The following is a 27,718-nucleotide window of genomic DNA, read 5'->3' as shown; positions in this document are numbered from 1 at the left end:
ATATAACCTGTAACTGCCTATAAAAAAGAAATTCGAGATACAGAGTAAATAATAGAATACTTTTGTTAGAAAGTAAGCCAGTCAGGTACCTTGCCTGAACTATACAAATCACTGTAAATTAAATGGCTTTTATGTAGAAAATGGTAGTCTTGACTGTACTAGTGCACTGTGGTTTACATGCATTTGAATCATACAAACCAAATATTAAGAGGGGATTTCAGTGATAGGCCAATTCTTTATGTGCTTTGCAGTAATCTGAATAGGATTCAGAGGTGTTCTAAATATGGTGACAAACCTAATGTATTTGAATTTATGAAATAGCATAATTCTGATCCAAATAATGTGGAAAACGTAACTTTTCACTTTTAACTGAAACAGAGATTGTTTACTCCCAGGTAAACCAGAATGTTTCAATTCATGTTTCAGCCATCTGGAGATCTATAGAAAGATTAGAAAACAAGCATGACAATCACGTCCTAATCTACTGGCCATTAATGGGAATTTTTTAGTGAATGAGCAGGCAAACCATTTAAATTCAGTATATCCTTCAGTATGCAGATTTCAAAACTGGTATTCTGCTCAGCTTAATAGCTATTTGAAAGCAAAAAATATCTGATATAACATGTAGGTGCTAATAGTTGCTCTTAATATGTGACAGACATTGCTAGGAATCTTTAGGGCTACACAATTGTTTCAACTTGTCTCACATCCTATATAATAATACAGTCTTTGAAATATGTGTAAACCATCATATAAACCTTGGCAATATTCAAAATAATCAGATGCTCTGTGTTAAGCCTTACTGTGTAGTTTTTATTTCTGCATATCCTGAGAGATGGTGGAGAGTAAAATATTTAGTTGGCTATCTGGCTAATGAACAGACTGCTCATAATCCTAATGTTGGTTCATTTTACTTATTGGGGCTCCCGTGATGAGTCTATGTTATATGTGCCAGACATGGGGACCAGGCCTGGAGTCCAGTTGATATGACTATGTGGCATTGCCCTAGAAGATGCTATTTTAAGACAGTATCTTCTATAGCTTTTAATTGTAAAAGCGTCTCAAATGTTCAGTGTCTTGGCTTTCATGATGGATACTTTGGTTCTAAAAATGCATTTAGTTGCTAAGTGTGGAAATATAGCCATGTTACTTTGCAAATTCACACAGATATGGGGGTGATAAACATACACAGACAAATGCATGACATCTCTTTGCTTCCACCAGCCCCCACCCAGGTATATATAAAGCAAAAAGATATTCTAAAAATATCTGTCATCTGACCACATGCTTGCTTTATGTAATACATGCCAAATCACTAATGATTCTGCATCTGTGTCTTGGAAAGCAAGGCCACAATACTCTCACTCTTCCAAGGCGGCAAAGCTCATTAGTGTTTTACATAATGTCTAAGGTGGAATGTGCCTCAGTGATATGTTACATTTTTATTTAGTAGTTTATGTTGTGACCAGATAGTTTAAGAAGGAACAGTAACTTCATGGAGGTGTGTTTCTCTGAATTAGTTTTTGGTTTGCTTGTGCATTTTATGTATAACCCAATGCAGCCATTTCTGATTGTACCTCTTGTACCATAATTTGGTAAGAAAAATAGACAGACAATTTCAACAGCTTAGTCTTTTCTAAATAATCAGTACTGGAATGTTCACCAAAAAAGTAAATAAATAAAAAATCTAGGGAAAAGTTGGCATCTATGTTACTAAATCGTATCTTTAATTGGTGTAATATTGTAGTTTAAACTCTTGATTATAAGCTTTTCCTAACTATTCTGATTTTCTTGCTAGTCTTTTTTATAGGGTTTACATATATGTGCTCTGTATATAATTCAGTAAGCATGTTCACATTCATGTCTTAAATGAATAAGTCACTGAATTAATGAAAGAGTGTATGTTAATTCCAAAAGTGTTTTAGTTGTTGGGGAAAATAATCTATAGAAATGAGAGTATTGTGATAAACTAGTCATGTGTGCAATGAATATTAAGATTACTCTAATAGCATATATTTTAAAGAATAGCAATATGACCAAACATAACTTGAAATTTTGAAAACCGGTTCATAAGGTTCACCCTTGGTAAATATGAATTTAATGTAGACTATCTTAGATGTTCTGTTGAGGGACATTTGAATATTACAACTACACGTATTATAGATGTGTTAGACATAGATTACTCATTACTAAGGAGAGAGAAGAAAAGGACTCTTTGAAGTGATCATATTCACACTTTGAAAAGTTCTAAGAAGGGAATGAGGCTAATTAATTAATAAAACAACATTCCCCTCTAGATAGAAGAAAGGTGGGGGTGGAGAAGGGGAAGGTAGGGCAGAGTTATGCTTTTAACATCCAGGTGTTTTATATGTGTTCTTCACGAGGTAACAACGCTTTTTTCATAGTTTCAGAAGCAAGACTATAACATTATCCTTTTGTATGAAAATTGATGTTTAAAACAATAGACAAAGGCTCAGGATTTTCATTACAGCAGAGTTGTGTACAGCATTAGAAACTATTGCTGCAAGGTTTACCTGTGCTGCATTCTAACGCACACACCCTACATATGCAGTCATTTTTTAAAAACCACGATGAAGTCCGCTTGCTTAGAGCATTCAGTTTGAACTTACAGAACAAAATACGCTGCCCTATCGCCATGGTACATAGATACAAAACATGACTGAGCTGTGAAGCCATTAAAAACACACCACCAGAGCAAATTGTCAATGTAATCACACATCGACTCACTGCGTAATACAGATCTGATTCCCAGCCCCAGAAAACGAGGCCCTGCTTTAAGCAATAGCAAAGTGCCTTCCATCTGTCTGCCTATGCAATCTGCCAGAAGAAAAATGCAGGCAAAGACGTTCCCCAGATCTGAAATGCTTTTATCTGTCCTTAGAGAGAGATTTCTTCCAGTCTTTGGATACTAGAACGATCTACACTAGCACGGAGGAGGTAAAAGGCCGCGGGTTGCTTTTCCAGGAGCAGTCGGTAGTGCTAGCGGAAGAGATGTTGATTGAGAAAATAGGGATTGTTGCAATGCTGCCGCTACTGCTGCTGTCGCTGCCGCTGCTCGGGCAGCAGGCGTGGGGCAGTTGGCTGATCAGTGATGCATATCAATAACCATGTACTTGAGATTTCTCATGACATCATCATTACCTTGGTCTCCCGCGGTCTCGAACCTTTGACCTTGCCGGGCTGGTCCACAATTTGGCAGTGAAAGCCCCTCCAATGATGGCCCTTTTCTCCTTCTTTCAGACCGGGGGCAGCAGCAGGCCAGCAAGACGGCATCTTCTCCTTCCCAGCCTAGAAGCCCTGTGAAATCGAGGATCTTCCCCCTAAAACACATACACACAAGAAATGTGCAATCAAGCTGCCACCGCTTGGTAAAAAGCTCATGGTGCCTAACCAAAAAGGATCAGGAACAGATCCTTGAATCAGCTGTCACTTCTATAGAATGGGATGTTTTTTTTTTCCTTCCTCCTTAACCTGCGCTGGAAATTGCCGTTGGCTTTATACATCTCTATAGAGAGAGGCTAAAGAGTCTTGCGTGAGAAAGAAGCAATTTACAATGCAAATAGAGGCCTGTGAAGGGACGGATGCTGCTGCTCACTCGTAACAGCTTGCTGCACCTTAATAGCTGGTTTTATTTTCTGCTATTAATAGATGAATTGTGGGCTAACGCTGCCGGAGATTACTTGCTGAAAGGAAAAAAAAAAGTTCGGAATAAACTCTGAAGGCAACAGATCTCGTTTGGATGTTTTAGCTGTGCACACACACAAACAAACCAGGTCATATTTACATAAAAGGAGGAATCTTAAGCGCGGCAAGTAACCTGGACGACCGCTCTTCGGTACTGCCAGAAAGGATCGGGACCTGGAGTCTGGCAAGAGGAAGACAGAGGCCTGTGTGGGAAGTGAGTTGTTATCTTTGGTTATCTAGCTGTATGAGTGTATTGGTCTTCATAAAGCTAGATAACCGAAAGTAAAAACTCCTTCAAGATCGCCGGGGAGCGTGTGAGAATGAAAGACTACAACCGAGAGACAGTAAAAACCAGAAAGGTCAGGAATACTTATTGAATCTAACTTTGTTTTTGTTTTGTTTTTTTCCTTATGATTAAAGGTGGGATGAGAGGAAATTAAATGACACACATATGCTAAAATATCAAGTTGCCAGATATATCCTGAGAGGAGTTGTTGCAGCTGCAAAGGAGAAGTGTATAGTGATGATGAGTAAAGATGCATGTGCAGTTTGTTCTATTTTAAGGCAAAAGTTTATATATCAGGGATTTTTTTTCTTAGAAAGGTGTTGCAGAGATGTCTGGTACCTAGTTTAAAAATGATTCCATAATATGTAGACTTGGGCAGTTCCTTTGTGAGGCCCCTCCCTCTCAAAATTTGAAGACTGTGCTTGGAAATTATTTTACATGTATTTGGGCTGTATGTCAATTTGTACGAAATTAGACTTTCAGAAAAGTTTATACTGGAAGGTTAATAATTTATATCTACTGAGGACTTAGAGCTAGCAGGCAAAATGAAAAAAAAAAAAAAAGCAAGGGCTGATTTTTATTCTTCTATTCAAAATACAAGGACAGATGCTTCTCTGTTCCAAGAAGGTTTCCTTGAGGAAGCTACTGAAGCAGAAAGACATGATGGAGACGAGATCGCCTCCCCTCTTGTCAAAGTGTTAAAAAAATGTTCTGTCTTACTCTGCGCCTAGCATTGGAAATGAAAGTGACATTTACGCCACAACCCACGTGTGTGCCTCCTCTCTTTTTGTTTAAGGATGATCAGGTCTATCCAGGAAACAGCTCTGGCATCTCAAACTGAAATAATTAGGACGTATATAGACCTGACAAAAATGGAAAGGGGGTGGGGAATCTGAGGGTCTGTCTTGCCTAATTGATTCCGCTAAACGGAATGCAGGAGATGTGAACGGCAGGACGCTCCGATTCCCACGCTCGGGGGCAAGTGATAAAGCAGGGCCGGGCAGCCTATGACAGACAGCCCTGTTGGGGGGTGGGGGTATGAAAAAAACATCAAGTGCACACACCATACTCATCTCCATCGCTTAAGAAAGTAAAGGCATTTCCCACCCACAGCCATCTGCAGCTTCCCAAATGGCAGCACCAACTGGTCTGTAGCTGCTACATACTGTCTGCTTCTGTTAATTTTTTAACCACTGTTTAATCTGGCCATAATTAAGTTTGGCTTTCTTCGTTGTTTGAGATTTTCAGAACTCAAGGCAAGCTAGTAGAAAGCAATTCCAAGAAAGTCCCATGACTGCCTGCCCCTAATGTCAAAATCTCAGTCCATGAGATTATGGCCTTGTGACCACATTTTTGCTTTTGTTTTGGGTGGGCTGTATTTTAAAATACATATCTCTATATAACAGTCGTTATTATAATTTCATGAGGCTTTTTACCTCTTAACATGATACATCTAGGAACTTGGTCTAATTGTGCTAGTAGATATATACTAGAAGTAAAACTATGAAGTCATTAACCTATAGAAAGTTGATTATGATAACAATATAAAACAATATGATAAAAAGTTTGTTTTGGAATAGTCTCAGCTAAATGGGTCTAAATAGCCATTTTAATGTAATCTAAAAATAACACTATGCCTAGCAGAAACTTTGGCGCTTTGGAGGTCCCCATTGTCACCTTTTCATAAAAGTCCTTAAGTTTTCCATATGTCACCAAGCAAACATTTGTATAGGCATTTACACAGAAATATAACCATTGCAATTAGAAAATATCCAAAATAGCCTGTTATCTTCCACGTGGCCTAGATTATTGACAATCCCAAATATACAATTTTTCTTTAAAAGTAGTACAATTTCCTTTGTAGCTTCAATTCCTTATATGACTTCAGACTGGAGAAGCCTGTTAAACCACTGTTAGTTTCAGTTAGAAAGTCTGAGAGACTTTATACATAAATTCTCAATTTGGCTGCTGTACACGTGCCAGAGTTTTACTACTGTAGTGACCGTTGAGAAGACCCTTGTTTATTTACATTTGAAGCACTGTTTGTGCAAACAACCTTTCATTGTTAAGTGCCTGTATTCCTTTCATTTACTTCATGTCCAGGGGTGCTATTTACCTAGAACCATTGTCTACTACAATTAACATTTACATTACAAAGTGTGTGGTTTTCTTTTTCAAGGAGGTTCAATTAAGGCAATAAGATGTTTGCTGGAGAAACCTATTGTTTACTGAAAGCACTCAATGGAGTCAAATTACTGAAGCTTTTGCCTACATCTTGGTCTTTTATGTAAATATGTTAAATATAACATCTAAGGAAAATAAACAATATTATAATTATGTGTTTGCCATTGTCATATCAAACTTGCTTTGTATCATACTAATGTTACATAACTTATCGATCAATAAAAATACATTTCAATGTTATTATTTTCATTTTATTTTTTGCTGTTCCACTGCTCTTGGTGCAACATGTCCCAATTTTTCTTTTCTCTATTACACATCAAACTTCTGACATTTTGTTTTATTTGTGTGTGTTGAAGAGAGGTACAGTATCTGAGCATGGGTTTGAAGGGTGTTGGAAATAATCTCTACATTGACCTTATAATAAGGTGATATTTCTTTGAAACCCGTAATATTCCAAAGGCATGTACATTTAAGTCAAAAGAAGTGTAAATATCAGTTAAGTAGTTCTTTGAAACCTAGTTTTAACATTGGCAGAAACCGGATCAAGTTTATTTAGCATACCACTGCATTGTAAAACAGTTGGAGTGAAGTTGCAGGTTGCGTGAGTATGCATGTTAACTAGTGGGAACCAAGCGCAGTCTTTGTGAAAGGGGAGCAGCAGATTGCTGTGCAAGGCCAATGTTAAAAAGGCAGCTGAATTTAACACCATCTGGAAGAAAAGATCCCTTCACGACTTTCTCACACCGTCAGACAAAACTAGTGTCTCTTGTTCCGAGCCCTTGTCTATGCAACCATACAATACTGAGTCATTATACTTTTGCTGAGAGAAAATTTGAGAACACAATATGGGTAACCAGTGAATGACCAAGTTTCATTGTTCCCGCTTAAGTCGATTGAAATCTACGTCTAGAGCTATGAATGGTAGTATTGTTTTCCTCACCAGGGCTGTACTAAATGTCAGCACAGTGTAAAGAAAAACTGTAAAGAAAAGTCTGCAAATAACTTACCAAATCTCAATTATAATATTTTCCCACACTAGAACTAATATCATTGCGAGGGGCTACATTGCAGAAAATACAAAAAGAAACAAAAAGATATAGAGAGTTCATTTAGAAGTTATTTTATTCAGACAAACATTTTAATTTTCTGATGGGAACTTCAATTCAGGCTTCAGGCTGGGATAAGAGGTGGAATTCAGTACTGTCAAGTTCAAATTACAAAAATTCTGTTTGTGCAATTAAAATACCATAAAACAAACACCTAGTCCCACCTGAAGTTCTCTATTCTTAAATATAAATGGACTCTACGTGGGTTTTATTACTTTAGTCCTGCATAGAATTGTTAGTGTGAATCTAGCTTAAATTTTGCTTTAAATTATGGCACACTGCTCTTTTAAAGTTTGCCACTGTGATTGACATTGCAAAAGAACATCATTTCCAAAAATATTTAAGAATATTCTGACACCTCCCTAGGTGGATTCTGGTGTCCCCAGGAATACACTTCTTTTTTATGTTATGCCCCTCCCCCTACTTTCTAACTTTTCCCCCTCATGATGTGTGTAAATCAGTTATCCTTCGGTTTAACATTCACGAAATCTATTTGACTGTAAACAGTCAGAAAAAGGAAACAAAACAGTTCAAAAAAAGTAAATGGAGTTGGTTGTGTATGTTTTACTAGGATGTCTATTTTAAATGTAATTGACTTTGCAATTTTGTTATTGTGTCACCAAGTGTCTCATAGTTCTTAACATGTAAGTGCAAAACAATGAGTAATTGCTGTTTTGCTGAATAATACATCTGAGTTGCCAACGTCAAAGGTATTATTTTGCGTATTTCTAAACAGGAACGTTAACTGCAGGTTTTGACATCTAGAATCTTTTCATGAAATACTTAGAAATAGGGTGATAAAATGATACCTGTAAAAGTAAATATAAAGATAGAACCCATTTATTTTCTTTACGCTACTTTGTTATACCAGAAAATTAACATTGAAAAGTCACTCACTAATCAAATAATAAAGGATATAGGATAAACACAGTCATACAAAAAAATACAAAACAACAACAAAAATGAAAATTGGATAAAGGTTAAAAAAAAGATTCAGGAAGACTTCTTCAGTGTCCTTGCTGAATGTGAATGGGTATATTCACTAGTATCAATCCCTTAATGAAGTTGCCATTATGCATAATAATGAGACAAATGCATTATTTACATTCAAAATGGAATATTTTCCAAAGTGACTTTTCTTTAGGTCACCTTGAACATTAAATTTTCCACCACAAGAGTTCTTTGTGTTTATTTTTAAAATTAAAATAATTTTCTTATTTGGAAAAATATAAAATTCTAATTTGATTTTGTGTAGCCTGATGAAAATTAAGAAACCATTTAAATTATAAGTAAGCCATATAGATGAATACATATAAATATTTTAAGATATTTTAGCATTTTAGGAATTTTGACTTTTTAAAAATGGAGAGATGAAGCCAAAGGCTTTATTTTCCAATGTGGCTAGAAAATGAATGACAGTATGTAACTGTCTATGTATCTATTTTTTTTCCTATGAATCTATACATCTGGAAATGTCACTGTGGTTTCAGAAAATTGATACCCTTTCCTCCCTAATGTGCTACAGTTAAGTAAAACACACCATAATATGTTGCATTTAGTGGGAGCTGGGGGTGGCAGTGGTGAGATGGGCGACACAGGACAAGGTGTTCTTTAAGACTAAGAACTAATTAGAATCAGTTATTGAGTAAAAAGATATCTATAATGCTGGGTCGATTGTCTTAACATGACTACTTCGAGATAGTTAAACAGGTCCTACAGCAATTGGGGCATGTAAGGCAGTTCTTCAGTGTCTCTGGATTTTAATGGATGGCTTTGTTAACCCTGTTTCTCTGCTCATCGGTTTCTTAACACAACTTAAACAACCTAGTACAGAAATCAGCAGTACCCTCTATTCCTATTTGCTCAGAGAACCCATTTCACCCCTTCTGGGAACTGTTCGACTTATTTGTGGAATTAATTCTAAGATGGTGAATGGAAATGGAAAATATATAGTTGTGATTGATATTGAGGAATATTTATCTGCCCTCAATCAGGGCTGCGAGAGTTAGTGCACTTCCTTAGAAAGGTGATGACCATGTTTGAGGTGAGAGCGTGTGGATTTCCGCTTTTCAGCCAACTGCCAGACCACAGGGGGTAGGGCTTTTAAAAAGTGCAGATAATCGACTTTATTCAGGGAAATACGGAGTTTTGAGCCATACTTGTTCAAAAAGCAGCACATCACTGTGCTTGATGGTTTGACTCGGTTTTAGCTGAGCGCGGGCACAGCGCATTCTGGAGATCTAAAAATAGCCAGGCTTAGCAGCCGCCTTGCAAGGTACTTGGCGTGGGCGGTGCACAGAGGAGACAGCCGACTCTGTGACTGGCTGCAGAAGCGGTTAGGCTAGGCAGTGGCAGCAGCGAAGGCGGCTGGCCCGCCGCGGGGCAGGACGACGCCTCCCGGTGACCGCCAACTGCCCGAGTCCTCCTGCAGCTGCTGCGACTCGCGGCCCTCGCCTGAAAGCGGGCGTCTGATTGGTGTTTCCCGGGAGACAGGCTGCTCTAGCTGACGGAGCTGGTGCGCCGGCGCGCGCGCTCCCGGGTTGGCGCGCGACTGGGAGGCCGGGGGCGCGCTGCGGCCCGGGTAGCCGGCTGGGAGGCCGCCCAAGTTTGCACTAGCTCAAGTTCCCGTGCCCGCGCTCGGCGCCTTGGAGGCTGCTGGACACCCGCGCCGCGCTGCGGGACTCGGCAGGGGCGGGTCGTCAGACTGTCCTTTGCCTGGCACGCTGAGCTGCGTCCGCGAAGCCTATTCCGGTTTTTTTTTTTTTTTTTTTTTTTTTTTTACATTATTATTTGCCAGCCTCTCGGCCCCTAATCAGCGACCTTGGTCACTGCCTCTGCGCCATCTCCGGTCTGCGGTTGCTTGGGAATCCCTGAGTTGAGCTTGTGAATGGGGGTGGCGTCGAGGTTTAGTCATGCCTGGACGTCGGTTAGAGTCAGGCATCTCCCAGCGGCCACCCCCTGCCACAGGGCACCTTCCTCAGGCGGCACGCAACTTGTGGTTAAGAGGCTTTCTTTTGCTGACACTCGGTGTCTCTAGTTTTGCCCAGGCTTCTTCCCTGGAAGTGATCAATATCATTGATATAGATATTGTGTAACCCCCAAATCCCCCCTCCCTGCCACCACCACACACACACCGTTATTAACTTAGTGAAAAGCTGCTAACGGAAAGGGTCTCCCTGCGGGGAAGCTCGGGGGGTGGGGCGGGGGCGGGGAAGTTTTGCTCGGTGGCCGGCGTTGGTGAGCGCTTGCCGCTCTGGGCCCTTCCCTGGGGCAACTCCCACTTCTACCCCCATTGCCCATATGAACTCAGGGCGCATCTTACCCCATCATCAGATTTGCTGGAAATATTAATCTCCTTGTTGGGTGGATACAGTAGAACTTGTTCAGAGATTACTTTAAAAAGAGATCTGGGTCTTAAGCACTCACTAAAGCCAGTTAATAACATCATGCATGGACATTTAAACTTGTTGTAAGTTGCAGAGAGGATTAGCGGGAAGTCACGCTGTGCGCAGCTAATGATACCATCTTAACTCTAACTGGGCTAAATCCAACTCGCCCGGCACAGGTCCGGCTCTGCGGCCCTCGGGTGAGGCTAGGAAAGAGGGCCTTGGAAAGAGGTCTTGTAAAGAGGGCCGAAACGGGCGGAGCCGCCCCAATCCTTACTGCGGGTGACGGTCACTGGTCCTGGGAGGCCGCGGGCGGTCCTGCTGTTGCGTAGGCACGAGCCCACGGACTGGGGCCCAGGCCTCCTGGTGCACACTGACGCACCGCCGTCCGCGGGCTGAGCTTCAGTGACACCGAAGGGCACTGGCCAACATGTCAAAACAGTTTTGATTCCGTGAAGCAAAGGGCGCACAAGGTCTATTGCAAGCTCAGGTGAAGTCGTGGGACTCCAAAGGTAGTGGCTTTCTTGCTGCTGGTCGATTTGCATTACAGAGGCCGTTTACTTTCAATTCCACTTTTACAAAAGTAGTCAAGCTCTGTATTTTACAGGTAAATTTCGAAGGATATTATTAACAACTTCCTATCGTAGGCTTCCTCAACTGCTTTCGGTCTGATTACTGTTTTAAAGCAGTTTGCTACCACTTTATGACAGGGCCAATGAGAAATAATCTTCAGAAAATGCTTCGAAAATGCTACGTTATTAAAACACTTACCTAACAATATTCATTTAATTCTGTCACTAAGTAGCTGTCTGACAGATTTCGTATTTTCTCTGAGTTTCTTTTAATAGTCACTGGCCCTCGGAAAACAAGCTATCAGGAGAATTTTAACTGCAACCTGGCTCTTGGCTTTTTTAAGTTTTAAATTTAAACTTGACAAGGTTAAGATGTTTATTTTTTTATATCATTAATAGCTAGTGGGAGATTGGAAAAAACTACAGACGCTAATCACTTTAATAATTGGTGAAAACCTGTAAAAGGAACCACTTGAGAAAAGAGATGTGCGTAAAAAAAAAAAAAAAAGAAAAAGAAAAAAAAAAGGATAGACAATAAATACTTTCTCTGAATCAGGCCACAAAAAATGATCTACAGAATATTACCCAGAATGTCTCTTAAATCTTTGTCTTTTAGGGAAGAATATCTTCCTACACACACAAATATATACATATGAATAAAATTTACTGGGATGGAAAAATTTCTAACAAGTATGATTTAGAAATATTTTCACCGAATAAGTATCTCAAATATAATTAATTTATGTATTCATCAACACTGGCCTAATTAAAAATACTTCATATAATATATTTGGAGATAATACCTTCATGAAGACAATAATAGATGTAATATCATTGAAATTCGGAATCTATGGACTTACCTCCTGTCAGGGTTAAATCTCTTGTATAGTAATAATAAAAGTGTACTTAGTCCTTATTTTTAATTCAATGAGAATTACAAATTCTTGAAACTTGCATAAATATAACAGTCTTTGGGAGGAGCTCAAATAATAGATTTTAGGCCTTATTATTAGAAAGTACATAGTTTGTACACAGTCACTACCCAATATATATTACTTTAATGGATTGAGTTACCCTTGAAATATATGATGTACGTACAAAGTTAAATTAGCATTGGCTGATATTGGGAAGCTGAAGTTGAGGGTATTGAATGGTTTGTGTTATAGCTTGAAAACTGTTTAGACAAATTCATGGCAATAAATGTATGACAAATTCATGGCAAGTGGGGTTTGAAATGGATGGAAGAAAAATAATCTGATAGGAATTCATCTTTGGGGTCTGTAATATATACCTCTTGAGTGGTTCCAGTAGTGAAAATACCTAGACAGCAAGGATATAGGAATTAACTGATAAATTTGCATTTGCATTGTTTTGTAAAGTAACTCTTATGACAATTTCTAGGTACATAGATTAATATAAAAATAAAAAGTTTAGCTCTCCTCAAATAAAGTTAAAAATTGCTGAGTAGCTTAGATTTCCGCACTGAAGACTCATGTTCAATTATAGTCTAAAATCTCAGTTTGCAGATATGACATGGGATGCCAGTGATTCAAACAGCACAGTACAAATACTGCATATACTTCTGCCAAATTTGTCTCAGATGGACTAGCTGCTAAGGAAGAATCCATAGCATGACTGAGCTAACAGAGTGTGTTACCTTTCCAATAGGTAATCCCTCCATTTGCATGCTGTGCTCAATGACAGGAGAGAGGACTTGAATTTCTGTCATTTTTCTGGACTTCACTATATTGTCAGTTCAAAAATATATGAAGTGAACACTATTTTTTGTTAGCCAATAGTTATTGTTATGATACAATTATTTTCATGGTCATTGAAAATTTTTTGGCTTTATTTATTAAAAGTTAACTAACTTTATTTCATTAGAGATTGTCTAATTCAATTTTGATTTTTCAAATTGCATTTTATACTATAAAGAGCCCTTCTGCATAAAATACAGTTTGAAAAGAGAAAAATATTTATGCCTTTATCATTTTAAGTGATCAAATACTGTAGTGCTAGATATTAGAATATCATGTGCATCACTGCATTATTAACTTAATCTAATACTCGGAGTCATTACCACATTCATGGGTGTCTTTCTGATATCTCTCCAGTCCACTGGATTTTGAAGTGTTATTATGTAAATTTTCTACTGATAAATAAATGACTATAATTGTACTTGAAATACCACTCAAATTCTTAAGACCATGGCATCTAAATAATATATTATGCATTCCTTAATTATTTATCAAGACTAATTCAAAATAACTGTAGGGCAAAGCATTTATTTTTAAATAGCCATCCCCTTCCCCAATTTTTTCTTTACTGGGTTAAAAAATATTCCAGATGGTGGAACTATAGGAGATGAGAAGAGGGTTGATGAGTGGAGTGAGTAAGCAGCAAGTTTATCCTTCAAGTAAACATCTCTGGTTTGCCCAATAATACTGTTACCCTAGCGCAATTTTTTTTGAAGCATATGATCCTAATGTCAGTTCAGTAAGAGTATATGATGATAGAAAAAAACATTTTTAAATGTTAAACATTAGTCCAGAAAATTCTTCACCATTATTTGACAAGGAAAATGGGAACAGTTAGCAAACAAAACATTTCACACATGGTTATTTTTTAAAGTTCTTTTATAAACATAGTAGGGAAATTGTAAAATTTCAGTAAGGGTTATGCCAATCAAATGATACTAAATTTAAAGTATGGCTTTCCTTCACTTAATTATAGATGTAAAAAAATCACAATAATTGAATGGTGCCTTTTCATTGTTTAACAATTGCAAGGCTGTATTCAGAACTTTTGTTGCACTGTGCCTTTAAAGGAAGCGCATGTGTGTTTTACCTACATAAATTCTAATTGCAGAATCCACTCTAATCACCACGTAGAAATCATCTGAAGCCTCATAAGTTCATGAGCTACACACTTTTCTTTTTCTATTCTGCAGACCACACCTTATCTGGTTGCTAATGAAATACAGGAGATTGATTGCAGAAAATCTTCAAGGGAATATTTGCTGTACCACATATAGTAAGCTCCATTTGGTGCATTAGCATTTAGCCATTTTATGCAAATTTAGAGAAAATGACTCATGTATATGATTTAATATGCATCAGCGATAACTCATATCACCCTTATAAGAAAACAGAAATTAAAAATTCATTAGAAAACTAGACTAGTGTCACTACATGGTTAAAACATTATTAAAGCATATTTCAATGTTTTGCTTACACTAGTGTTCTCATCATGGTGCCACCATTTCATGACAAAGACCGTGGAGGAGAAAACATTCAACTTAAAATGTCTGCTGGCACACATCGCTGGATTTGTGTGTCACTAAACAATGAGCGAGCATAGCCTTGAATACCAACTATTTAATTAGCACTTTTGGAAGCCATGCATAGAAAATAGCTCATTTACATGCATCTGCTTAGCGATTAGTCCCATAAAAAGCTACCATTTCTTTTTTTGTTGTTTAATATAGTGAGCATTTTACCATTCGGCCATGAAAAAAAATCAAAACATATGTTATTATTTTCAAATACTGAAATTCAGAGATTTAATTAAAATGGGCAAAAGTCTTCATATTTCTCTTCAAGGTATATTTAAATGATTTAATTTAACCTTAAGTGCACCATAAAACGCTGGATACAAGTAATAATTAAGAACTTCAAGGGGCAACAGAAACCCTCTAACAGTCCTTCGTTTAATTAAAGGCTATTATTAGAAAGCTCTTGAATATACAGTTACATTTAATGACGAGTGATTACTAGTAAAAGCAGTATTTGAAAGTTATAAGTATCTTATTTTAAATACTATTGATAGACTCTAGAAAGTATTGCTATCATTTCGTTTTGAAAATAAATGACATGTATTTCTTGAAAAATCAAATTCATAACATTAAAAGACTGTGTAAGATGTTTTGCTTTTCATTAATTCTCTAGTCTACACACACCTGTCATGATCATAAATTAATTGTTTGCTTTGTAAAAAGTGTTTCTGCCTATTTAAATACCTTTAAGAGGGTGTATTTTTCTAATACAGTGGAATGTTTATGAAGGCATGTATACAATGTATATGGATGCATTAACAATAAAATGGGGGTTTACTTGTGCATTTTGAAATATAACATTTTTTGGAATGTGAATTGATATGTAATATAACAGTAATAATTTTTTTTAGAAGTTTCTATTATTTAGCACATTTGTGTGAGTAGACAATCGGCCAAAAGCCCCAGGTGATTCTCAATAAATTTTGGAAGGTGTATAAACCATCTATAAAATAGGAACAGAGTATTTATGTAAAATTTGCTCTTCTGTTATAAGTATTTATTGGACTGTTTTGCTTTATCTACATTTATTTATACAAGGAATTTGGTTGGAATTTCCGTAGTTAAAATTCAGGGCAGGTGAATGATTGGTGTATACATACATTCTCAAGTGAAATTGATGAACAAATACTTTAAAAATTCATTTAGAACCTATTACTAATTATGTTTCTTAATTATCTTTATTAATTGGCTTATGTACACATCTATAATAAAAAAAGCTACCTACTTATTAAGCATATACAATTTTATCTTGGTGAGTAATCTGTCATTTTGAAAATGTGACACTAATTCCTTTGTTCACTGTGGGACAGGGAATGCCATGGGATGTGTGATCTTGGAAAGATTTCTTGGATTAAATATTTGGATACAAATCTATATCTATCTAGTTTATCCAGTTAGCTAGCTAAATAATGTATTATATGTATATAGTTCACTGTCTAGGAAAAGTGTGCACCTGGTGGGCTTTTTGTATAGCATGTTCTTTAATTTGAAATTATTTTGACATCAATTTCTTATTCTATCCACCTTGCAACGAGTATGATTCTTCATTTGCTTATCATTTTCCCCGGCACCCCTTCCTGATTCTTAGGCACTCATAAGGTTTGTAGAGTAGGGGATTTACCTGTCTTGTTCACTGCTGAATATCCTATACTTAGAACAGTGTCAGACACATAGTAGATGCTCAATAAGTTTTTGTGGATGAAAGAATGAATACATTTAAATAAGAGATTTATCTTTCTGAGACAGCCATTGCCTTCTGGATCCAAGGGCTTGATTTTGATTGATAGACTGATTTTCTCAATATGGGAGTCCTTTTGATGCTGCCCTCCTTTGTTGAAGAGATTACCCTTCCCAGGTAGACTAAGATCATTGATTTATTTGCGAGTGAGTATGTAACTGCAAGCAACCTCTAAGCTAGCTTTCAAGGCCATTTGTAGGATATTTATTTGAGATCCTATTCTGGATGTGGGGAATAGTCAATAGTTATGAAATAGGGCCAGGCTAACTGGACACATGGGAACTAAGTGCTAGACCATGGAATTATTAATGTATTCCAAACAAAAATATTTTGTAAGTAATTTTAATATTTTTATTTCACCTTGATTAAAATATCTAACTCATAGAAGCATGCTTCTTATAAATGGCCTAAAATACTTATAATTTTAACTAATGATACAAGAAATAAGAGTCTTCCTGGCTTAACCTTCTCCTTGAAGTTAGGACCATTTCTGAAAGCTCTATTAGTTCCAATTTTTAAAGCTCCTTAGTTCATAATTCCCTTGGGAATTATGAATAAAGATATGGCTCATGTTACTAAAGGGTACTCCTGTGACTTAAAAGTTAATCTCTCTAAATATCTAACCTGAAATCTAAGAGTTACATGGAGAATTTATATCATTTGTTGCATTTTCGAGCAGAAATTAGAAATATGATATGGTATAAACAGTAAAAATTTGTCTTTTTCTCATTTTCACACAACATGGGTTCAAAATAACAAATGTAAGAAGGGCAACTCAAACCAGTGAAATTTTCTTGGGTTATTTTATTATGTTCCCACCAATGAGATCCTAAGGTCCTTAAAAATAACCAAACAGTGAAGTGTTGAGTTAATAAACAACAAACAAATATATTCATAAGACCAGGTGGTAGAAAAGTGAGTCATCAAAACGTGCAGATGTTTTCTATTTCTGTACCATTGAGAGGGAATGTTCTTGATTTGGAAGTTGGAAGTTGGGCTAAGCATTTGACTGACCTCATTAACTCTTTCAAGATTATTAAGGTACTATTTTAGTCTATGAATGCATTTTTTGAAGCTACAGTGAATTCTCTTTTGATGCAAAAAGGTACTAAATGATACCCTGGGAGATATAATGGGCTTTGCAAGTCACCTGTCATGAACATTGTAACTGACCCTGGACTCTCGTAAAATTTGGATCCACACTGCTATTGTCAACAGACTTTATTATAAAGTAAAGCAGAAAATTCAGATTAAATATCTGGGTCACTTTTAGGCTTTTGTCTTTTAATTACAAAAGAAACCTCTAATGTACAAGTGGCCATACTGCTTTTTACTACATTAAAGGTAAAGATAAATATGAGGAAATCAATTACAAATTTCTGAACCAATATTAAACCTACTAACCAGCAAGTTTTTATTGATTACCTTCTACTAATATATTGTGCTAGGGGCTATTTACATGTTTGAGAGTGTAGGCTTGAGAGACAGAAAGCCTTGGAAGAGGACTTAGAAAAAGTATAAGAAATGATGCTCACGCCCGGCGCGGCAGCTCACGCCTGTAATCCCAGCAGTTTGGGAGGCCGAGGCGGGCTGATCAGTTGAGCCCAGGAGTTTGAGACCAGCCTGGCCAACATGATGAACTCACATCTCTACTAAAAATATAAAAATTAGCAGGGCATGGTGGCAGGCTCCTGTTGTCCCACCTACTCAGGAGGCTGAGGCAGAAGAATCGCCTGAACCTGGAAGGCGGAGGTTGCAGTGAGCTGAGATCGCACCACTGCACTCCAGCCTCGGTGACAGAGTGAGACCCTTTCTCAAACAAACAAACAAACAACAACAACAACAACAAAAGCTCACTCTAAGAAACCTAAGATCAGGTTCAAGTGACTAAACTAACAAATTGTGGGATACCTATTAATGAGTATATTAATAGAAATCCACAGTAAAGATAAACTAGTATGAATGACCAATGAAGGATTATTTGGAGAAAGTAATATTTGCATTTTTGAATTGGGCTTTGAAAGACTTGTAGAATTAAGATAGATACAAGAAAGAGCATTATGGGTCAGAAAAACAAAATGATCACTGATGACCTGAATGCGTGGAGGAGCGCAGCACGTTTTTGAGAATGAGAAGACAGAACAGTTTTATATTCAGTAATGATGATTAATATTTGTGGATAGGTGGAATACGGCCAGATTATTTATATTCTTGAAACTTGGCCAGCAGGGAGACTTGATGATAGAAATTATGGATAGTTACTTCAGATTTCTTCTTTGATATATTCAACAAATATTTATTGAACAGCTACTGTGTACAAAGTGCTGCACCAAGCATGGGAGAACAGTAGTAAACCAAATCCAATTCATGCCCTATCTCATGAAATATTCTAGTCGGGAAGCTAGACTTTAAACAGCAATTACACAATTAACTAATTAGTTATGGCATGATACATTTTGTAATGGAGAAGTACAGAAAATTATGAGAATGTATAACTAGTCTGAGACAGGGACTGGAGTTAGGAAATTTTCCCTTAAGATGTAACATTTGACAGGGTTAACTAGAGAAGGAGTAGATGACTGAGCAAAGGGAAGGGGTCAGGCAGACCTTTATAGATTAAAGAGACAACACATGTCAAGGCCCCCAGGTAGGAAGAAGGCTTTCATTTTGAGGAACTTTAAGCTCAGTGTGATTACAGTACAGAAATATAATGAAATCAAGGTAGGATGGACTAAGATGAGGTTAGAGAGGGAGACAGACTTTGTGGGGTTTTGATCTTTGACCTAAGTGTGGTGGAAAGCCACTGAATGATTATAAACAAGGGAGTGGCATGTTTGGATTTATTTACACTTTAAACAGATCATTCTGTCTGAAGTATGAAGAGCAAGCTTGTCCAACCCATGGCCCATGGGCTGCCTGTGGCCCAGGGTGGCTTTGAATGCAACCCAACACATAAGATTCTTTTGGTGATTTTTTAAAAGCTCATCAGCTATCATTAGTATTAGTGTATTTTATGTGTTGCCCAAGACAATTCTTCTTCCAGTGTGGTCCAGGGAAGCCAAAAGTTTGGACACCCCTGATGTAGAGTAAGAAAAGTGTGGTTGAGGGAAAAGTAGTTATGTAGCAGAGGTAATTGTTAAAAGATGATTGTGGGTTGGACTAGGGTGGTTGTAGTGAATCTTAAAGGTGTTATGATGCAAAATTTGACCATATAAACAAAATGAGGTAAGTAGCATTTAAAGAAGGTTCACCGTAATCAGTATTCAGGTGAGCCACTGTGGGCCTAGTAGGGAATTAGGGAAATAGTTGGAGACTGTTGAAGTAATCTGAGAAGGTGATGGAACCTGAAGTTGGGAACAAAGAAGAGAAGACATGTGATAGAGACATTTTAAAAAGAACAACATGTAGATTTTTTGACCTAACGTTTTGTCTTAGTACTGTAGTTGCTTTGGTGGCTAGAAGAAGGAGGGTTGGAGGAAAAACAATCAACTCCTTTCAGAAGTGGGGAGTTTGCAGAATCATCCAGTTAATCAGAAAGTCCAGATATAGGAGTATGATTCTATTTGGAAGGCATCAATAGACATTTGTGATTAGGTTAAAATGATAAAATATGTGAAGTTTGCCAAGGAAAGTATAGAGAGCAGAGAATAGCAAGCCCAAGTATGGACACTGACACTGGGGGAAGGAATAAGCAGATGTCACTCATGGAGTAGTTTACATCTGGAAACAGTCACTCTTTGTAATTTCCTTTTGAAGACAACTTATTTTAGCTGTTTGCAATTTCCTTCTGAAGACAACTTATTTTAGCTGTTTAGTGTGTGTTCAATTATTGAAACAAGTCCTCCCAAAATGTCTGCAGTTTGCCACATTTAAGAATATGTTATGTCGAAAGAAAGGGAAGAGAGACGAGTTGAAGACTGTTCATATAATTCTAGAAATAACTGGAATGTAAGTAATGCTTCATAAACACATAAATTAAAAATGATTATCAAGTTATCCATTATATGCTCAAGTTCATAGGAATTCCTTTTAAAAAATATAAGCTTATTTCTTCATTTAATAAGTATTTATTGAGAACCTGCTACTACTTTTTGTCCTACTGATTTCTGATTATGGAATCTACGTTTTAAAGAGGAAAGATAGTAAACAAATAAATAAAAGAAAATATTAGATAGTTATCAGTGTTATGATAAATAAAACATAAAAGGGGACTTACTTTAGAATGGGTGGCCAGGCAAGACTTACATGAGGAAGTAATGCTTAAAGTGACACCTTAATACATGAAAGCATAATGATTACATTTTAAAAACCTATAAAGAGATACATATACTTACTTGTCCATCAATTTACATGAGATTAATGAACCTATTTGGGTTTAACAGAAGCAAAAAATGTTGACTTGATTTCTCTTGGTTCTCTATTCAAGACTATAAAAGACAGAAGGGTAGAGAGCAAAACACTATGATATGAATGTGATTCTTTGCATGCTTCACTTCCATAATTATGCATCCAAGTTCAAAGGAAAAGCTACAGGAAATAATTTCTTTTCTTTTTTTAAAAAAATTTCGATAGGTTTTGGCAGGTTCAGTGGCTCATGCCTGTAATCCCAGCACTTTGGGAGGCCGAGGCGGGCAGATCATTTGAGGTCAGGAGTTTGAGACCAGCCTGGACAACATGGTGAAACACCATCCCTACTAAAACCATAAAAACGTGCTCCAGCCTGGGCAGGGTGAGACTCTGTTTCAAAAAAAAAAAAAAATTAGCCATGTGTGGTGGCAGGTGCCTGTAATCCCAGCTACTCGGGAGGCTGAGGCATGAGAATCTCTTGAATCCGGGAGGCACAGATTGCAGTGAGCTGAGATGGCACCATTGCACCCTAACCTGGGCGACAGAGCGAGATTCCATCTCAATGAAAAAAAAAATGAATAGGTTTTTGGGGGAACAGATGGTGTTTGGTTACATGAATAAGTTCTTTAGTCATGATTTCTGAGATTTTGGTGTGCCCATCACCTGAACAGTATATACTGTATCCTCTGTGTAGTTTTTTTATCCCTCACCCCCCGCACCCTTTCCCCGAGTCCCCCAAGTCTGTTGTATCATTCTTATGCCTCTGCATTCTCATAGCTTAGCTCCCACTTATGAGTGAGAACACAAAATGTTTAGTTTTCCACTCCTGAATTACTTCACTTAGAATAGTGGTCTCCAATTCCATTCAGGTTGCCGCGAATGTCATTATACAGGAAATAATTTCTTACTTGCTTATTTGGCCTATGTTTTATTAGTTTTTGTAGAGATGGGGGTCTGGTTCTGTTGTCCAAGCTGGCCTCCAATAGTGCTGGGATTACAGGTGCAAAAGTTTTAAAAAAACATTTCCTGAATAGGCACTGACTGTCACGTACCTGTAATCCCACCTACATGGGAGGCTGATGTGGGAGGATCACTTGAGCCCAGGAGCTAGAGTCCTGTCTGGGTAATATAGTGAGACCCTGTCTCTAAAATATAAAATTTCAAAGGAAATATTGTATTCACCAAAAATATATTAATTTTTAAAAGCCCCTTAAAATGTCAATTTTACTACCAATAACATTAGGCATGTATGTAGAAATTTATATTTTTGAATTGCTATCACAAGTATTGATTGATGAATAGAGTTATTCAACGGTAGTGATTGGAACTGGGGCTACGAAATTTCAGGTTTACTATTAAGAAGATAATAAACAAGAAAGGGAGGGCTTGAGCTATCAATTAATTGTTCTAATTTCTTATTATGTACCAACTATAACTTTACAGAGATTGACAGGATAGTTCCTTTTCACATATTATGATGTTTTAATTTCATTGTATTATCAAATTTTAACTTATCTGGGTGCAGCGCACCAGCATGGCACATGTATACATATGTAACTTACCTGCACATTGCGCACATGTACCATAAAACCTAAAGTATAATAATAATAATAATAATAATAAAAGAAAAAAAACAAAAAAACAAAAAAAAACAAACAAACAAAAAAAATAAAATAAAAATATGGATATAAAAAAAAAAACTTATCAAGTAAAACTTTCTTTTTCTTAATTGCCTATATCATATGGTTTTGAGAAATATTGGCATTTGAAAGTCACATATCCTTAACGTAGTTTTGGGAATTCACATTAAGTCTTGAAATTATTGTTTAACAACAACAACAAAAGTTTTTTTCAAATAGAGTCTCACTGTGTTGCCCAGGTTAGTCTCCAACTCCTGGGCTCAAGGAATCCTCCTCAGTTGCTGGGAGTAGCTGGGATTAAGGTGTGTGCCATTTGTTTTTTTTGAAATTTTGTATTTTAGAGACAAGTTCTCACTATGTTGCCCAGACTGTACTGTAACTCCTGGGCTCAAGTGATCTTCCCACCTCAGCCTCCGATGTAGCTGGAATTAAAGGTGCGTGACAGTCAGTGCCTGTTTAGGACATGTTTTTTTAAAAGCTTGCACCTGTAATCCCAGCACTCTGGGAGGTCAGCCTGGACAACAAAGCCAGACCCTGTCTCTACAAATACTACAAAAACATTACCTGGACGCTTTGGCAAGCACTGGTAGTCCGTTACCCGGAAGACTGAACTGGGAAGATTGCTTGAGCCTGGAGTTCCAGGCCACAGTGAGCTGTAGTCACCATTAGCACTCCAGTCTGGTTGACAGAATGAGAGGCTGTCTCAAAGAAAGCAAAAAAAACAAAAAACAACAACAAACTTTCAAAGAGACAGAATGATAAAAAGTAAAGCTCTTGCTTTCCCGAGTTACTCTCTCTAGAGATAACCAGCAGTTTCTTGAGGTTTGGAAACTGTTTTCAAATTCAAATTGAAATTATTTTGCTTTTGTGAAAGTTTTCCAAATTATAGTTATATTGGACTTGGGAACATTTTCTACTGTTTTACAACATTCTGAATAGACAATGTCAAACGTATGCAAGGATTGGATTAAACATAAATCATTAAATATTTTAGAACCTTTGAGGTTATCTTTGGTGAAAACTAAGCTCGGTAAATTAATATTGTTTATTCTTTGTGAAATTTGTACTTGGGAGACTTAAAGTAATGGACAATTTTCCTCCAAAAGGTATTTATTTTTGCCTCAAAGGATTTAATGAACTTTGTTGTGAACACAAAGAGTCCACAATTATAGTTTAGTTTACAAACTCTCTCACAACCTCATGTACTTGACCAACTTTCAAATATGTGGTTCCCCACTCAATAAATTAGCCAGTCTCTAAACTGTAGTTTGAACCATCATCAATAACCTTCTTATCAATTTCCAAACACTTCTGAATCAGTTAAAAACTTCAGGCCAGAATGTTCTCATGGAATTAGAAGGTGCTGCCTAATCCCTAACCACTGTCCAATGAACTCCTGAGACTACAAGAACAGCAACAGTAGCCTAATGATCAGTCAGTTATTCTGTTAACAGAAAGATTAGTAATTGCTGCCTATTCTGCTGAAATCCCTGTCATTCTTGCTGTTTCCTCCATCAGAATTTATGTTAAATCACACATTCTGTGAAGCTGTCAAGTTCTCTCTAGTTCCAAAGCTAGCCCTTCAGTTTAATCATCCACCTTGGAGCAACTGTGGCTGCTAAAGGGAGATTTTACAGCAGCTCAACCATGAATTATCTCCTGGCAACGTGGAGATGGAACACTATGCAGTTAGGTAAGTGGGTAAAATTCTTGGGTTTTCTCCATATCCTATAATGAAGAAAACTCTTAACATCAAATATTTTGTTAACCAGTACCCAAACTGGGAAATGAATCAGGGGTGTGATGGAGCAAGTATTTTTTGCTTCCATTAAAATTTCTCTGACTGTTCTAGAACTGAGAAGAAAACAAGAAGTAAGAAGAAAAGAAATTAGTTATTGAAACTAAATAAAACCACTGTACTGGAAGCTTTGCAGACATTATCTCATTTAATCCTCATGAAAACTCTGTTGTTTGGCCTCATTTTTCAGAGGCAGAAGCTAGGCTTGGAGAAATTACTTAAAACAAGTAAAGAAAAGAAGGGACAAAAGGAGAAATGCTTAGATATCACAGAATCAGGGTCAGGATAAGCTTATATTTAAACAAACAAAAAGCTCCGATTAAAGAACATTATGATTTATTTATCTATCTCAATAATTAGGAAAAGCAGCAAGCCCATAAAACTCCAGCACTTTGAATTCATAAATTATCAAAGTAGCAGATCATTTAAGGGGAAAAACAGAAGACATTTGAATGGGGAAAAAAACACACTTTTGTGTGTTTGTATCAAAAACGAATTGAATATTCATTTTGCATTCAGTTGCTATGGTATATGTAGGCACAATTTATAAATATGCACACTTGCTGCTTCAAATTTTACATATTTAAAAATTAAATCTACATTTATGATGTTTTCAATATTTGAATTTCTTAAGAAAAATACCACTTTTTATGTGTGAAATTTTATCTTTAATTTTATAGAAAGAAAATTTGCATTGAAATTATGTTCACTATATGTGATATTGTTAACTATCTAAACATATTAACCCTAATGTTATATATGTGACAACTTTGCTTTACCTGAAGTCTAAATGTGTGTGAAGAGGTGTTTTGATGTAAAGAAAATTAAAATAACATAACTCACATTTAGCACTCAAGCATTGTTTGAATCAAATATATGCTAACTTTTTTTAAGCCTCTGAATTTAATAACAAAAATGAATTAATGGTTCTGTGTGCTCTGCAGAAGAATTGAGCAGGCTGTATTGCTGCAGTTTCACATTGCCTAATGGCATGGATGGCAAATTGATACTGGGCAAAGTTGTAAAGGGAGGGACATTTGTATCTTGTAGTTTAGTAATAGACATTTTTGTTCTGAGCCTTTTACCTTCACAGTTGTTTTTCTCTTTTTACATCCTTTTTCCTTTTAGAAGATATCCAATTTTTTCCTGTCCTCTCTGATTTGGCCCTATTTATCCTTGCTCTAGGGACAGGATTGAAATATACTAATCCCTCATGTGAAAATTCCTATTATGGTTTAATGTCTGTCTTAGTCCATTCTTGCTGCTATAATAAAATCCCTTAGTCTGAGTAATTTATAAACAATAGAAATTTGTTTCTCACAGTTCCGGAGGCTGGGAAGTCCAAGATCACAGTGCCAGTTGATTTAGTTCCTGGTGAGGGCTTGTCCTATCTATAGCTTCTTCTTGAGGGTGTCCTCACATAGCAGAAAAGGCAGAAGAGGAAAAGGGATGGAAAGGCAGGCACCTCTCTGAAGCCTCTTTTATAAGCTCATTAATCCTATTCATGAGGGAGGAACCCTCATAATTTAATCACTTCCCAAAAGGCTCCAGCTTTTAATACTATTGCATGGGGGTCTAAGTTCCAACATATGAATTTTGCAGGTACATATGCATTCAAACCATAGCTATGTCTTATTTCTTAAAATTTACTGTAGGTTGAAGGAATGAAAATTGTGTTAATATTCACTTGCTGTTCTGTGTGTTTTATAAACATTAACTCATTTAACCTCTCATGATAACCTATGAGGCAGGTTTTTAATTGTGGAAGTTCAGGTAATCAAGTAGGGGAAAGCTTGGGAAGCAATTGATCCTTTTATCTTTGAAATCATAATAAAACAAAATTCCATCTGTATGGCCAGGCCATTTGTTACTCCCATGATAGGAATCCTGAGCCAAGGCCAATCCAGCATAAAATAATCTTGCGGTCAGTGTGATGTGGGGCAATGATGATAGGGCTTATGGTAAGATCCCATTAGAACCTCAGGACAGGGATTTCATTGACTGATACTACAAGTAGAAAGGTTCACATCTAAGTATAAAAAAGTTTTATGGAGATATGCTAATTATTGAATTTTTACTGTAATTATAGTTGAAATGTACTGTTTTGTTTTACGTAATGTCATAAACATTTTATAACTAATATTTTAAAATGTTACTTTTAAAAGTTAATTTTTTAACTTTTGGAATATCACAGTGATTTTAACTTTAAAATGAGTTATCCTTAAATAATAGTTGCTTTCAGTTTTTAAAAACACACTTCTTAGAGAAGCCTTTCTTCATAAAATAAGATTCAGTTCCATTCATTATTTGTTACAGTGCTATGCAGTGCTATGATTATTTTTTCAGGATATCATACATTGTTTTTATCTCATTTAACTCTATTTAATGTGTGACAATGTTTAAATGTGAAATACATAGTCTTTTAAACTACTGAGTAATACTCTATCAGGATTCTCTAAAAACCTCCTATAAACACATAAATGAATCAAAGGATTGTCTATTTTAGTTAAATTTTTATATGACTTTTTAGACTATGTGGAAGAATCACTAAGAAAAATATGTAAACAGTAAAAACAACAAAGAAAAAGTACTAATGAGTAGATTTATTTTAATTAAGTATAAAATTTTAACTTTAACAGCAAAAATTGTTTAATATTTTTCAAATCTTACATGATAAATTGATAGGAAATATGCCCACTCTGAAGCTGATTATTATATAGTAATTCAAATTATCATTTCATTTCTTAACTAGTCATTTCTTAAAGAAGTCTTTAAGAAAATAGTATAATTTTTTGATTAAGATTGTATTGATACAGATGCCTGTGACAGTAATTCTCATACCCAGTTGAGAAACTTTTAGAAACTACCAATATTGGAGCTCAATCCTTAAATTTTCTCACGTAGATGGGGTCTCGTCATTTAAAAATAAAAAACAAAAAGTAATTCCCAACATGAATTTAATATGTAGCTAGGGAATTAACCACTGGACTACACAATTTTTATACAATTATTTCTATCACATAATTCTGTTTCTTGAATGGATCCTTTGCCCTTAAATGTAGAAATTTTAATATTTCGTAATGCTTCATTTATGCTACTGTAGTCAATGTCAGTTTGATTCAACATTCTTGAAATGTTTAATCAAATGTATTATACTAAATCTGTTACAACATAACTTGATATAATAAAAGAGTCAATTTACAAATTAGGATTATCCATTGTTTTCTACTATTGTGATGGCTGAAGTAAGTAGAACAAAAAAATTTGTGTAACTTGATTTATCATTACTCATTTAAATGGCTGAGTCATATTCTATGAAACATTTTGTTGACACTGTGACATTCATGACTCTTAGGGAACTGGATCTACTCAATATCTAAGTTCCAGAAAAAAAACTACAGATTTGTAAGAGTTAAGCTTTCTTTTATGAACATTGTTTAAATTTAGAAAATCATCATCTGTCTTGCAACCTCACTTTGTGCTTAAGAGATACAGTTCAGAACTAGTTTTTGTAATTTGTATTTTGTTTTAGTTCTAGAAGTAGTATTGATGCTTGCCATCTTACTATTTAGTAAAAGTTGAATTCTAGATAATTATCTTTCTTTTTCCTACCTACCACGAG

At 36.3% G+C, this 27,718-nt stretch overlaps 1 protein-coding gene and 1 long non-coding RNA gene across 2 annotated transcripts in view; one reads left to right on the top strand and one right to left on the bottom strand.

Annotated features, from left to right (window-relative positions):
* LOC112133494 (androgen receptor-like) overlaps positions 1-27,718 on the top strand; it is a 141,997-nt gene that overhangs the window by 9,020 nt on the left and 105,259 nt on the right. The window lies entirely within an intron of this gene.
* Positions 518-11,725, bottom strand: LOC134761410 (uncharacterized). Its single transcript, XR_010139993.1, has 3 exons — positions 10,604-11,725; positions 9,441-10,337; positions 518-3,341 (listed from the first exon to the last, which is right to left on the bottom strand). It is a non-coding gene; the product is annotated as an uncharacterized LOC134761410 (long non-coding RNA).

This window comes from Pongo abelii, chromosome 4 (assembly GCF_028885655.2).
Source record: "Pongo abelii isolate AG06213 chromosome 4, NHGRI_mPonAbe1-v2.0_pri, whole genome shotgun sequence".
Lineage (NCBI taxonomy): Eukaryota > Metazoa > Chordata > Mammalia > Primates > Hominidae > Pongo > Pongo abelii.
The sequence above is the reverse complement of the archived record's forward strand: the minus strand, read 5'-3'. Positions and strand labels throughout refer to the sequence as shown.